The sequence below is a fragment of the Salvia hispanica genome, unplaced genomic scaffold (genome assembly GCF_023119035.1).
Source record: "Salvia hispanica cultivar TCC Black 2014 unplaced genomic scaffold, UniMelb_Shisp_WGS_1.0 HiC_scaffold_348, whole genome shotgun sequence".
Lineage (NCBI taxonomy): Eukaryota > Viridiplantae > Streptophyta > Magnoliopsida > Lamiales > Lamiaceae > Salvia > Salvia hispanica.
In genome coordinates, this window is record NW_025952078.1 from 9,647 (window position 1) to 25,058 (window position 15,412).

General features: G+C 34.4%; 3 long non-coding RNA genes and 1 pseudogene across 3 annotated transcripts; all 4 read right to left on the reverse strand.

Annotated features, from left to right (window-relative positions):
* Positions 1-1,051: 1,051 nt before the first annotated feature.
* Positions 1,052-6,104, reverse strand: LOC125198995 (annotated as a pseudogene).
* A 734-nt stretch (positions 6,105-6,838) lies between these two features.
* Positions 6,839-7,142, reverse strand: LOC125198994. The gene is made up of 3 exons (XR_007172496.1): positions 7,122-7,142; positions 6,970-7,002; positions 6,839-6,876 (listed from the first exon to the last, which is right to left on the reverse strand). It is a non-coding gene; the product is annotated as an uncharacterized LOC125198994 (long non-coding RNA).
* A 981-nt stretch (positions 7,143-8,123) lies between these two features.
* On the reverse strand, positions 8,124-10,394 carry LOC125198983. The gene is made up of 4 exons (XR_007172494.1): positions 10,373-10,394; positions 9,739-9,814; positions 8,997-9,061; positions 8,124-8,155 (listed from the first exon to the last, which is right to left on the reverse strand). It is a non-coding gene; the product is annotated as an uncharacterized LOC125198983 (long non-coding RNA).
* A 13-nt stretch (positions 10,395-10,407) lies between these two features.
* Positions 10,408-11,342, reverse strand: LOC125198984. Its single transcript, XR_007172495.1, has 3 exons — positions 11,155-11,342; positions 10,549-10,622; positions 10,408-10,448 (listed from the first exon to the last, which is right to left on the reverse strand). It is a non-coding gene; the product is annotated as an uncharacterized LOC125198984 (long non-coding RNA).
* Positions 11,343-15,412: the final 4,070 nt, after the last annotated feature.

Sequence of the window (15,412 nt, forward strand, 5' to 3'; positions counted from 1 at the left end):
CCTGGTAGTTTTTGGGGCCATTTAATTTAACGGTTTCCTCAAGCTTACAGGAATTAAACTTAAAAAAAGGGCAATGCAGCTGCTCACCCAAATAGAGAATTAGGGGATTTGTACCAAAGGGAAATTTTTGGATGCCGAGACTTCCAATCTAAGTCCCTTTGAATTATTCTGCATGTATAAAACTAAATTAGTATGGAACAGTGCACTATAACAAATTAGTGTATGTAACTACATTTCAGTGTAGGGGGATAATTCCACCAATGAAAAAAAGTTCCTCAAAAATGCACAAATCCACTCACATACATATCTGGGTCCCAAGTGAGCAAAGATCATGTAAATCGTATCATATCTACCTAAGAGGCTTTATGCTATCCATAAAGTGGTGAATAGCAGCAAATGAAATGAGCCTACAATATTACACCCATCTCAACTAATGATCAAAACAGCTTCACCCAAAGTGAGTGAAACTGGCAGAAATTTAATTCAGTCCATGTATCTGAACAGCGTTGATCGTTAAAAATGAAATGTGGGAAATGACATTATTAGCTAACAAAATCTTTGGAGTAGCCTACTTGGTGAAGTAGGTTATCTCATGACTGAAGGATCATGAGTATAATTTCTGACAACACCTTCTAGATTGAGCTACACAAAATGCAGCTGTAACAATTTTCTTATAGCACGGTAATTAAAAAAATAAAAAAATAGGTATTATAATCTTGAAATACCTATCACATTATCGTCCACAAACAAAGTACTAAACAATAAGACACAGAGTAAGTTTAAAACATAAGATTAAAAATAGCTACCATATTCAAAATTCATTCCAAGTAAATTTCACTTTTATATTTAGAAATCTACCTCTACCTATGTTTCTTAACTACTGATAACAACATCTTTTTCATCACATGCAGAATTGGGTCACACTAGAACCAAATTCCAGGCACATGAACAATTATTTCTGATTCTAGTAAAAAAACAATTAACAATTAAATATATACTGATGGATGAGTTATTAAAGGAAAGATGGGAAATTTATACAAAATGACACCCAGATAAAGCTTCCTGGTATAATAAAAAACTAATAAATTGGCTATGCATAGAAATCAGCATAGGTCTCAACCAACCAAATTAAGGAAGTCCATGAATTTATTACCCTGGATTCCAAAATTGTTTTGCTGTCGCTGTAGTACTGATTTGGATGATTGATTCCCTGATCAAAAGATGCTCCATGCACAGCTTCAAATGTTAAGGTACATGCCAACTGCATAACAAACCTCAAAGATATTACCCACACTATAAAGAGAAGGGCGTGGAAATGGAAATATATGAGCAATTTTTGGTTTCAAACAATAACCTGATAATGTTTATTCCGCACTTTATCCATCACATCCTCAAGTGCCCTGTTAGCTACTCCCATATTATTAAGTGCTGCTCTCAAATTCTCCTCCCTGCTCAAGCAATATTGGCGATTTTCTTCTATCAGAATAGCATGAAAATGACAAGGCAATTGCAAATGAAAGTGGACAATTAGTAGTTAGCAAATGTAAGTATGTAACAAGTGTGTTTCTATGCCTTTTGGAATCTATGTATTGTCTAGGAGGAATAGGATGTTGGCAGACTGCAAAAATATTGCAAAAAGTTTCTGCATAGCTAATTGGAGATTGTATGGTGTAGATTAAGTCTGAAATTAAAAGGGTCAGCTCTTTCGAGTTTGTAATGATCCAATGGCTTCGTATAATAAAAATTGACCTTAAATGACGATAAGGGCACCCATGATGATCCCCTACACCTGGTGTTGATGATATTATCTTTTGGCATGAATAGGGTGTGTAATCCTGCACATTGACGGATACGTTTAAAAACAGTATAATTGCACTCAGAAACATACAAAGAATAAGTAAAGGCTAGTGTCTTAGAAACTATTGAAAAAGATATATTAACACTGCTTTCAGTCTACAGTCTATGAAACTCTTTGACCAACAGAGAAGAAATTCAATGATAATGGATGTCCCATGCATGTAGATACAGCATGCCTTGGCTGTTTTAGATAGCAATGATAGCATGTAACATAAATAAGGTAAACAGGTGTATGATCTCTATGCGAGTTATTTTAATCATGTATAGAGGTTGCTGATTGGACTCCGTAGAGGTAAGGTTGATAATTCAGAAACAGTGGAAACAAATTACCGTCCTCTTCCCTTCTTTTTCCATAATTGTGTCGTATTCCGTATGCATATTCCTTGTCAAATCTTTCAGCACCAACCTAGAAAAGCAGCACAACACACAGAATTATTTTAGGAGAAGAAAATATTAAAGAGTGTGAAGTAGAATCCATTCGCGTGTTGTGCTGACAATAGCATAAACTGTGAATTGGTATTCAGAGTTTATTTTGACAGCGCATTAGATATCATAAGCAACGAAATTGTAATTGTCAATGTGCACAATCTGAAAATGCTACATTGATAATTTTCTGACATAAAGATAGAAGTGATATGTTCACTCGATCAAGAGAATTGAGTTGATTATGTAACTGATGTCAAGATTCTTGTCTGATACTGAGGCATGAGAAATACAATTATAAATAAATAAATTAAACTGTGATTACCTTTTTGGAAAATTCTGATTTCCAAAATGCAAGGGACATCATCCAGCTTGAGTCCAACACCCTGATAACACATGCAAACAATATCACCGCTACAAAAAAATCAATGAGTTTCCTAGATAGCCTCAAAGTTTAAGCAGCAATTACTTTCTCAGCTCTCACAAATACTATACACACGTAATGGGATAGTGATTCTGAACATTAAGCAAGGGAAGTTTGGCATTTTTAATTAACTAGCATAAATTTAGTTTTTAAGTGTTTATATGTAAACTTAATCCTAGAGTTATACCTATGAGCAAGAGCAACATATAAATAGTTAGTTCAGTAAAAGACCTTGAGAAAAGACCCAATTGCATACGCCCTCCATGCTTCAAGTGATGATCCTCCTTAAGCTGAAAGTTAAACAACAGAGGTTGCAAATGTTAAAACACCGAAAAGGAGCAGTATTTTACTATTTTTACAATCACAGACCCACTTTTACCTTTTCAAATAAATAACGCATGCAGAGAGGAAATGAACTTCTGGCGATTTGATCAATGTCTCTAAGAGATATCTCTCCAAAATCTTTTGGCTGCAGGGACACATCATATGTCAATAAATTAATTTTGATGTGGACAAACATGCAAATAAATTATGAGCTTATCCTTTCCAATTACCTGGCTATAATCAGGACCTAAATAACTTGTGGATAGGGCTTCGACAATCTAAGTAAAGCAAAGATAGTTAGATGCTACAGAAATTTATATATAGATTGATGAAGAATCACTTATGGATACCTACAGGAGTCAGGCGGTCCTTCTTTGCTCTCTGATCATAGACGTCCATTTTCTAAAGCAAATAATACAGGTGCGATGTATTAGAGAATATGATCTAATGCTCTAATGAAATTTACTTTTAATTTTTTTTTTCAATCAATGTAGCCAAGAAATGAGAAGGACCTGTTGGTTAGTATGAGTGCTTTAGAAAGATGGCTGCGATAATGTTCATAATGAGGGAAACCACCTGCAAAGAAATCAGAGTTTAACAACAGAATGATGGAAAGAAACCCACATCTGCATAAAAGTGGTCTAGCAGAAAAATTACCTGAGTCCTAGCAACATAAGCATACCCCTTCATGATAAATACTTCTCGTCTTGCTACAAGGTCAGGAACTTTTCAAATGGCGCCTTTATGTTATAACAAAGGAGAAAAGACCCAAAAGAGCATTAAGTCAGCCAAAACCAATATAATAGTTCTCAGTCACATTTGATTTTGTATTCTAGTGTTCCACCACACTTTATTGGTAGTTGAGTCTTACTTGCACTTTTCAAAGCAGTATAAAACTACTTAGTAGGGGAAAAGAGGAAGTTAGTAATTACCTTGTAATATATGGTATCAACTGCAATAACAAATAGATAATGACACATCAGGTGAAGCTATGAGATTAGTAACAAATTCGGATTTGACTCGATTTTTCAAGAAAGTACTGAGAAACATACCACTGGAATTCATTGAGCGTGCCACTTTGTTCAATTTGTCTTTAACATTCTGAAAACAAACCAGAAGAATATTTACTTTATTAAGAGTAAAGCTTGTATGACCTTGCATATGTGGTTGAAGCTTGGATAACACTATTTACCTCGTATTCTGCATTGGTTATAATTTTGTAGGGCAGGTCAAACTCTGCCATCAATGCTATCTAGAGGGGAAACCCAAATGCAGGAGATCAGTAACCTATTAAAATTATTCAAAGAACAAACAAACTTCATCAAGGTAATAATGATATTATACCTGAGCCTCAGAAGTTTCAAGTAGAAACCGATAACGAAACAGTGTTGTCTCCATTGAAAGGAACCATTTCCTTAATTCCTCCCTTCCACATATTCAACAGATCAAAATTAGAAACTGGATATGCAATTCTGGGAGCAAGAAATGCTAGTGTGGCAGAAGGAAGATAAATAAAGGTGTCTCTTACTCTCTGCAGTAGACAAGGCGTAGAACAAAGTGGGAAATGATGTCCTTGTTCATAACTTGAGATGCTTCTGGGTGACTCATGTGCACCTTCAATAATTCCTTTACCTGTATTGCAAACTATCAAACCCGAAACAAGCAGAACTATACAAAGATTCTCTGCATTTTATCAGAAAAGACTGGGAAATGACGCAGATAGAAAAGATTTAAAATTACCACATTTTCCATCTCATTTGGCTTCTTCCCACGGATAGTGCATCTGAAATTCCTTTGAGAACTGCACAGAAAAATCAAGCCATATGAAACTCATACATTCCGTGTTAACAAATACAGTACTAGTTATGGAGGAAAAAAAACATCTATTTTTCAGAAAAAACAACTATCAGGAAAACACCATATAAATAATTATCCGACATTTTGCTAAAGCTCAAAACCAACCCTAAAAAAACCATAAGTTTACTCAAGTCCTGCTCCTGCTTCAAGATGTAAAGGAATCAACAATAATCAACTCAAATGGAGCCGAGTTCATCACTAGATCCAGTTCACCAAGCTCAACTGTGAACTTAACACGAGGAAATTCAAACTAAAAGTACTCTTCTAGCAACAAATTCAGTCTCTATAAGCTCAATCCAACAGATCCACACAAAACAAATCAGAACGTGCAGCGAATAAAAGAAATAAACCTCGAAGGCGGTGGACAGCATACAGCTCAAAATCCTCGAGCCGGACTTCGAGCTCCGGCGCCGAGCGGTATATCGGGATAGTCGGAGCGGCGTGGCCTGCTGGAGATAGAAAGGATTTTCTGCGTGAGCCGATGATTTCATTTACACAGCCAATTAACTGTTTGGTAGCAGCAGGATGTAGAAGATGAATGGGGAAAATCGATCGATAGAGAGAGCAAAAGTAGTGCTCAAGAGTAAAATGGCGGGAAATGTTATGGGGTTGGGCTTCATATGATCAAGCCCATTACTTCACTTTAAATCACCAAACTATATATTTCAACAAATCAATTTTTGGAATTATTGTTTTTGAGTTCATCATTTTTATTTTCATCTCTCTACAAACACGGCACGGCTACTATTGAAAAGAATTGATGTAGAAGATATATGTATAGGTATATTATCACATCATAACTTCTTTTGAGGTGATTTATCTACAATTGAAATGAGAATGAAATAATCAACTGCGGATAATGCAAGGGGACAAAGAAATGATGAAAATACAATTGAGGGTATTCATTTATTTACCTTTCTCCCATTACTTTCTAAAAAAAAATACTTCCATCTCTTGGCAGAATAAAAGAGGCAAAAATACAAAATTGGGATTTCCTTATATGGAGAAAACCCCTCTGGGATCTACACTACTAATTTATATCCTAAAATTGTTCTTGTGGCCCAATTACAACCCCTACTTGGCAGTTGGCAGTGCTGCGGCTGTAAGAAACAAAAATCCTAAAAATCCTCCAAAAAAACCACTCGTGGGGGTTCTGGACTTGTTTCTTCAGAAGCACGAGTCCCTTGAACTCAGTGGACTGCGGCCCGACCTCCAGCATCGTCTGATGTTCCATACATTTCCCTGCAGAAGCAATGTGAGAGATACTTGGCAAGCCTACAAAACATGAGAGGTTAAAAAGGATAACACCTTGAGGCCTGAAGCAGGGGGGAGGGAATGTAACCTGTTTCTTAAGAGACCCGTTACCAGTAGATGGTGATGGTGGCTCCCCTAAACCTTGATGGGCATAGACACGGACTGAAAAGGGGAGAAAAAGTAAACCAGATTAATTGGTATACTTTTAGTATGATATCCCTCCGTCCACGATTTCAACGAAAAGAACTGTTTTGACTAAGTGCGGGGGCTAAGAAATTGTTTCACTCTGTGAAGAGTGGAGTGGAAAAAAATAGTGGAATGTGGATCACAATTTTATACTATATTGCTATTAGTTTTATAATGGAATGTGAGTCTACAATTTATTGATGTCGGAGATCCTGCCAAAAATGTAAAATGGGGTTTTAATTTTTTAAATCGTGGACAGTGCAATATGGCAAAATAGGGACGGAAGGAGTATCTACTATCTACTAAAGCTACATCTGACCCGGATAATTTACCCTTGATGGAGATACTTTTGGCAGTTCAAGGGCAGGCCTGGAGGAACTAGATGTAACACCATTTCATTCTAAAGGTTAGGTTACGTACATTATCATTGCGGATATGAAATATGGGTTTATTATATTCTTGCCTCAATTTGCTCCATGCTTTGCTTTCTTCTCGAGCTCGAGATTATATGCATGACCTACCAAATTTTCAACTCCAGAGTTCAGTTGATTCTACATTAAAAGATTAACAATCGTTAAGAGCCGAAGAATAATAGCTACTATATGCAACTAGGAAGAGTACTGAAGACCAGGATTTAATGGTACCTGTCTCACTTCTATTCTGCTAATCTTTGTTTCCTGTTACAAGAAAGGTTTAGCCATTAGTTTTTGACCCACCAACCACCCATAGATAAGCATCAATAAATAAGAACAAATATCCAAGAGACAAATTGAAGGTATGAGGAGATATTAGTTACCAATGACCGGACCACATGATGTACATTCTGGAATTTTGAATCAATTGATTTTACATTGCCTACTTGAATCAGATATCAGATCAAATTTCATAGTCAGTAACTTGACAGGTTCAGGACAAACAAGAGATAAACCTGAGCCACCAAAATGTTTATTAATTTTGCCTGACCTCATCTTTCGTTGCTGTTGTATGGTCAGCAACTTCATCAGTATACACAAATCTACTCGGTCAATTCTCGAGGACAGATGTTTTTAGTGACCTGCAAAAGTTAAAAGAAAGGATTTCAGCTCATGGTGTCATGCAGGCACAGAAATGATACTACACATTAATGACATAGCACTATCAAGGGGAGATCATGCACCCGGTCCCAGGTGATAAATTGCTGCGTTTTAAAATTTCAAAGCAAGCATGGGGAAAGCAGAAAGATACTCTAGGATCTTAGCAAGCAAATTCAGTTGTAGACAGTAATAATAGCAAAAAAGCCATCAATCAAATGCATACTTGCCATGCAACACAAAAATAAGGAACATAAAGCTTCGGATTCACCGTGGCTTGATTTAAAAGTGAAAAAAAAAACTCATTTGTAGTCTATAGAATGAATGCATCAGATATTGCATAGCATCTATAATACCAGTATACATACATGCACTTGTGAATAATAGTTAAGAACTTCAAGAGATGAATTATTCAGTATACAGTCCAAAGATCACACACTTTCAACATTCAATTCTTTATCCAAAGCCAAAAAAGTAAGTATCACGTTGCATAACAAATAAATACTGAAAATATATAGAATTAACAGATGGCAGTCTGACAATAAATAAAAAAAGCTTTAGATGATGGAGTGCTCTCTTTTGAAAAGAACAGTCAGCATTTGAGCGGGTAAACTCAGATTTACCATACAACAATAGCACAACTCAGAATTAAAAGCTTACTAGAAACTGAGGTAAACTGTTTCAAGCTGTTTAGCTACAGAAGAACAGGCATCATTTAAGCCACGCCTTGTTGCAAACATCATATCGAAATCTTCCAACCCTGCAAGTGGATAAATATTTAAGAGATGTATATATGTGTACAAAGTACAAACACTAATTTACATGAATGTAAAATCAATAAATAACAAAAGCAGGAAATTACATCTCGAGTTATCAACTTATGCTATCAAAGGGTGACATAACAACTAGAATTAAAAGCAACCTGTAAAGGCTTAAGATAAGCAACATCTAAGCATAGCTATTGTAAATATAGAATTAATTATCAGGTTAGACGTTCCACCATGTAAATAATTTACCTGTAAGCCTAATAAAAATTGAATCAAGATAAACTGATTATCTCAGATTCTGAGAAATAAAGGACAAGCTGGCTAGAGCTGTTAGAAAAACCTACAGGTCAATCATATCTAAGAAGGGACTTCTCCAAGCACCGTATGGTTCTTGATCCATTTGTGGGACCGAGATCCTCATCTCTTTCCAGAGGTAATCTACTAGAAATATGTGCTTCCAATGTAGTCATATACACCACCACACATGCACCAATGTAAACACTTCTAGAATAGCTCGACAGCAGGTTTTAAAATCTTTAAAATTCCAAGTTACAATTATTAGGTGTATAAATATGTAATTATGTATTGCTGCAGTCAGTCTCAGAAGCAAGTATTCTGAACTACGGTCAGTGATTTTATATCAGTCCAGAGATATGGTCTAATGATGTTCCTGCGAGTACTAAGTTTTTGCAATTGCACCAACAAAGAATTAACTTAGAAGCAAGCCAACACGGCTTGCTTCTAGACAAAAATAAGAGGAAAAAGTTCAATAAATATATGAAAAGTAAAGTCCAAAAATCAGTGTTTCGTTAGAGAAAACCAATATAAAATTACCTTCCACCAAATGTAGCCATATCCAGCAACTATAGTAATAATTACCATTCCATATTTACCAGATGCTGCAAAAGAGTACAAGATACAGTCAGCAAATAGCACTATTTGATAAGTTCCCAAAGGAAAACAAGGTCAAGGTGAAGATCCAGGCATTCAAATTTTATACAGAGAGGCAGTAACAGAATATTGAAATTTAATAAAGCCCATCTCTGCTTTTTGGCTAAGAGCAATAGCATAGCTAATAGAACAATAGTGTTCAAAGTTAATTATACAAGTACAGAACATGCAACATCAATATAAGACCATTTTGCAATCACAAACAGTAATCCTCTATAAAGTGAAAGTTTCTCTATTCCCTAAGTAAAATTAGAGCATTGGCAATTTCATGACAGATGCATACGCATATGATAGAAAACTAATAATGTAATCGATGATTTTTATGCATAACAGTGCATTGTTCTTTACCAATATGATTTTGCTGCATGTGAACAAATTGGTGGGTATAAAAAGGTGATATCATAAAGCTCATAAAGATGTCAGCAGGAAGAGCAGAAGGAGAAATTTGAAACATAGGATGTGCATGTTGACAAATAGAGTACAAAAATGGAGGATTTCTCCCATAGGGGATACACCACACCGATCAAATATAGCATGCAACAAGTACATAATAATGAAATCAACGAAGATTCCACACCAAAGTTGATGAGATGAGATTTACTATCATTTTAGAAAGTATTGTGACCTGATCGTTCTCCGGTAACAATTGTAACAGATCTATTTGATGCCAAGAGTTGCAGCTCTTCTCGTAGGCTGTTAACCTGAGAGAGTGAAAACTCAAATCAGTTCATCTGCCAATAGCTTTTATCATAAGCGTTAATGTAGTGATGACTGATGATGTAGCATGACCAGAAAGATGCCAAGTAAAATGAACAAAACAGCCAATACTATTAAACTTTTATCTAATTATTGCAACAATGTACGAGACTAAGAAGATCTGAGGTAATAAAATAATTGTCATATCATCTAGTAGTACATTACAACATTTTCTTTTCTCCCCATTCGGAATCATTCTACCAGTAAATCTGTATTAGTAGAGAAAGGGTGCATCTTTCTCTTGGCTACACTATGGATACTCTATCTCTTCTGTCATGAAGCTCTAAGCAATACTCCAATACCATAATTATTTTACTCGTTATATAAGCCCAACCAGGACAACTGAACAAGAACAGAACCATAGTGTAACAATTAGACGTCGTGAAATAGAATAGTCAAATATTGTAAGACAAGAGATACAAAGTAAGGCCCATCTAAATATGGGGAAAGACCTCTTTGGTAGGTAAGAGAACAACAAAAACAGTAATCAATTAACTCCAAACCTGTTGCATCAAAGAATCATTTGAGGTTTGGGTTGGGAGTAGCAGGAACATCTTGTTTAAGTTGCTTGAAAACTATCTGTCAGATAATGCAAGAGTAGCAAAATTGAGAAACCAAAATTTCTGAAGGATTATAGTCCACGCTCAATCAGGTTTCAAAAACCTTCAAAAGTAAGTACCTTAAATGCACCAGAGAAAAAATCAGAAACATTAGATATCCGGCCCTCCTTGGCAAGAACAGATCCCACGAGGCCTGCAAATGTGTTGGGTCTCCTCAGTAAAATATTTTGTAATGAATATCATAACCAATGACAAAAATGTACACTTTACAGCTAGCGTTATAGCGATGGTCTTGTAGTAAATTAGGCAAATACATGACTATATTCGGTCCCATTCTGCCAACACCGGAGGTTGAGCTACGAATAGAGCAGCTATGAGTAGGTGGTGATGGTAGAGAAAGGGGGAGAACCATTACAACTACCAGCTCTTCGTGAATTCAACCATTCAACCGCAATTTCTCACAATTGATTCTAATTAATTTCTCACAATTGATTCTAATTAAATCAAACTCGAAGGTGAAATCATCAGGTAAGTATCCAAAATACAACAGACGCTAAACATCAATCACAAACTATAGCACTGGCAAAATGATCTAAAAGTCCAAAAACTAACAGTCAAACACACATACACACACAGCAGCATCGATACCACGAAAAAACAACAGAAACATAAGCTTCAGCAAAATTGTAACAAATCGATAACAATTGGTGAAAGAAGCAATTGACCTGCACCAACGATGAGCGATAGCTTGCCGAGAGGAAGCGCCATCGGCGGAGAAGTGGCGATTTTCACAGGAAATTAACGGAAAAAAAACATTCATAAATTTCGATAATACACAAAAAAAAGAGGGATCGAATCCAAAATAAAAGAATTATAATCCACAAGCTTAGGTAATTATCGAGTAGAGTGGAGAGAAGGGCTTCTGAAATTGAGCAGCTTAACGAAACCCTATTTTAGTATTGGATATAATGAAATCTGGAGTGGCTGTAGCCAAAATAAATTGACACAAGCCTTCAATGTATTGTTATCCTATTTTACTAGTAGTAGGAATTAAGATCGATGTATTTTCTAATGCTATTTTATAAGTATGATAATATACTCCCACTATTTTCTAAAAATAGAAATTCACTGCAATAAAAAATCATTAACGATGCCCAATTAACAATGCCCATTTGTGTTTCAAACTATATTACCAAATTTTAAAAAAACGTCTTTATTATAGGTGTCACTCAAATTAGCTCGAACTTATATAATTGGCTCAAGTCGAATACTAGTATTATATTTGTATTTGTATTTTTATACTGTCACGGTCCCATAAAACTAAGCATTTTGGGAATAAGAGTTTTAAACTTTTAATGCAATTTTAATAAAATAGGAAATAGATAGATAAAAAAATACATTGAAATATTATTAGTAGAGAATATAGTTCAGAAAGTAAATCTTGCCAATAATAAAAGTTGACTAATTTTGTGAGATAGACCAAAATATTTTTATGGGATGGTAACTTGATACGAAAATAAAATTTTGAATACGAAGTATTTTGTTATAAATGTACAGTAATTAAGCCTCTAAGCGATTAATTCTTTTTTCAAAATGTTTGTTTAATTCGTCTGTTATTGGTTCTTGTCTTTTCTAATGGGCCCAGCCCATAAGTTATATGGGCTTAAGAGCACCAAAATTTTATTTTGTGGAGAATTTTCCATAACAAAAACATTCACTAGTATTTTATATGGTCATTGGCGCTCATAAGAAATTTTCAAAATTTTATTTTCTTCTGAAATTTTGAACATACCATGTAATATCATGAACTTAAATAATTATTAGTATATTTTTTCTCCGAAGCGACAAAATCCAACTATATTAAAATGAAATGGATAATAATATGTGACTTCTTAGGACCTTGTAATCCCATTATTATCATTTTTTTGTGGTAACAATATTTTATGTGATGTAATAATAAATAAAATGTAGCCAAATTTTGTCGCTAATTGAAAAAAAATTCAACAACTGCTTAAATTCATGATATTATATGTTAAGTTTAAAGTTCGTCGGAAAAAATAAATTTTTGGAAAGTTCAATATCAGGCTCCAAATCTCCAATATCCCCTAATTTCACTCTTGGTTACTACAACCGTATATTTTTTGTATCATAAAGCTGGAGATTTTATAATTTTGACACATTTCTTAAACTTCTTTTTCTTGTTCCATTTTTTTGTCAGTTTGGTCTAGCATATTAAATTATACTCCCTCCGTTCTTAAAAAAGTATACAATTTTTTGTTTTAATGCGTAATTATTAAAATAAAAAAAAAATGAAAGGAAAAAGTGATTGAAATATATTGTTATGAAAGAATGAAACTCCCCATTAGAAATGAAACAGTTTCTTTAAATATAATTGGTCGATTTTAAGAAGTCCAAAAATGATAAATATTGTCTATTTTAAGGGGGGGAGAGAGTAGAATCAACCAAAAATATAAACTCAAGAACTATAAATTTAGTAAATCGAAACTACTACAGAAAAATGCTATGACGACTAATCAGAAAAAAACATTCCTTTATGAACACAATGACACTCTTTCAACAAATTAATGAGGAGTAGTACAAGACACAGAGAAAAAAAACAAAAAAATGCAGTAATACCCAAAGAAAAATTAAATTATTAAAGATCTTTTTCTTTGGTATACATAAAAAAATTTTCTAATATTTTCACAAATTGGCGCCTACACTATGGCAGATCATAAAAAAAGTGGGTGCGGAAATGTACTTACGGGATGATGATAAATAAAAAATAAAATGAACCCCAAACCCCCGAAGGGGGGGGGGCGTGCAACATAACAACACCCATGGTTGCAAAAATTTAATTTAATGGCCATTAAAATTAATCGATCCTAAACAATCATCGTTAAAATTATAAATTATTATGAAGTGTAAATCTGCATTTGACAAAATGGGTCAAAATTGTCGGTTGATTTCAAATTTGGGATGAAATGGACGCCTTCATAAGTCGTCACTAAAATTTCCCTTTATCTTTGGAAAACCTTTCACTTGTTTCTTCACATTGCAATCTTGATTTTGCATCTATAATACTTCAAAACACAAATATATCAAAATTTTTAAATTTTTCAATGCCATAAAAATAACAAAATTCAAAATATATAAAAACCATTGGGGTCGATAAACTATAAAAGTGTGCCCTCAAAAAAACAGAGGTCATCATACGAATACCGACCCCCGGGTTAGGTGGAGCTTGCCCTTCTAGGACGTTCTAAAATCCACACTCATTACTCATTCATTTTTTTTTATAGTATTAAAGTTAGCATATAGTTTGAGGGGGAAAAAAAAGGACTACATCGGGGGATAATTTTCCCTTTTCGGGGTAAAAGTAATGTTGCCCCCTCTGTTCCTTTGGTCCCGAAAAATAGTTATTTTGGGAAACTAAGCTAGTAATGTATTCCACCCCGGTTTAAAACCCAATCCCCCTAATTCTTGATTTCAATATTCTTTTTTTTGATTTATTAACTTCAAATAAAAAGCCCCCTTTTTAAAGTTTTTTTTAACTACAAAATATATAAATGATATCATAAACAATGGAATCATGCAAAATTTTATACTCATATTATTCACCCAAAATTTCGAACTAACAATAATCCAAACTTCAAAATTATTACTAAACAAATAATATCATTTATATAGGTTATAGTCCATCTATCCCAACCCCAATGGAAGATCAACCAAACCCCAACGAGATTTCATCAAAAAAATCCGGAGGGGCAAAAATTTCCCGATATAACTCACAGTAATATGTCACCAAGTCAAATCCATGAATAAAGCGAAACGAAAATAAGAAACAAAAAAACCCTTTGGGAAATCTATTTTTTTGATGCTTTTGACCATTTTCCTCCATCTATATCCATCATCAAGAATATCAACTTGGCTTTAGTTTGGAAGGAAATCTGGGTTTTTTGTTCTTTTTCTCCACCTTTTTCTTCCCTTTTTTCGACGCTTTCCGCAGCCAGATGCCGATCCTCCCCGGGTGCACCCCGTGATATTTTGTTTTTCTTCCATGGAGGGATGAACCCCGAGTATCCATTGTTTTGGTCAGATGTTGGAATACTTGATTTTGATTTTGATGTTTGGATGATGATCGTGTGGTTGGGAGGTCATCATCATGTTGAAGATGGAAAAGGGGAATTTTGTGAGAGAGATGATGAAGAAGAAGACATGGCGCAAAGTTATCCATGAAAAAAAAAGGAGTTGGAGTTTTTTGGGCAAGTGAGGGAATAATTATATATTGGTATTGATTTTGTGGTTATGGAGAATTTTATATCATTGTGTTAAAAAGTAATTAAGATATGACAGTGAGGCGTGACGTGGCTGTGGAATAATAATGGAGTAGGGTACTTGTTTGTGGACGCAATATTTGGGGGAAAGTGGTGAGTTTTGAAGTAAAAGTCAAAATCTTATACTAGAGATTTTGAAATTGGGGTGTATTTAGATAATCTACCCTTTAAGATTAGGGTTTTCTTCCATTTTTTAAAACCATTATTAGAAATAGTTGTTTTGTGTCTTTTTGAAACCCTTTTCATTATGTCCACTTCCACAGTTCTATTCTTATCTATTTGGGATTAGGGACGTGAATTAAATGAGAATGGATAGAGAATGAACCAAGACGATAAAACAAAATTGTCCACTCTCGCATTCATCCTTTTTAATCAATAAAAAAAAAGCAAAAAAAACAAAGGAGGGTTATTGTTATGTATAAAAATGTTTTTTTTAACAATTACTACTATAATATGTTTCTATTAAAAAGTGTCACCTTTTTATAATTAGAAATGATTGTTTCAAAAATCATGTTGTTCCTAATAAAAATAATTTTAATATTATATAAACGTTTTTATTTTAAAAAAAAAAAAAACCCGGGGAGCACTTGGGACTCACAAAAATTATCCCAGTGCATACGGGGGCCACCCCAATGTAAATTTAGTT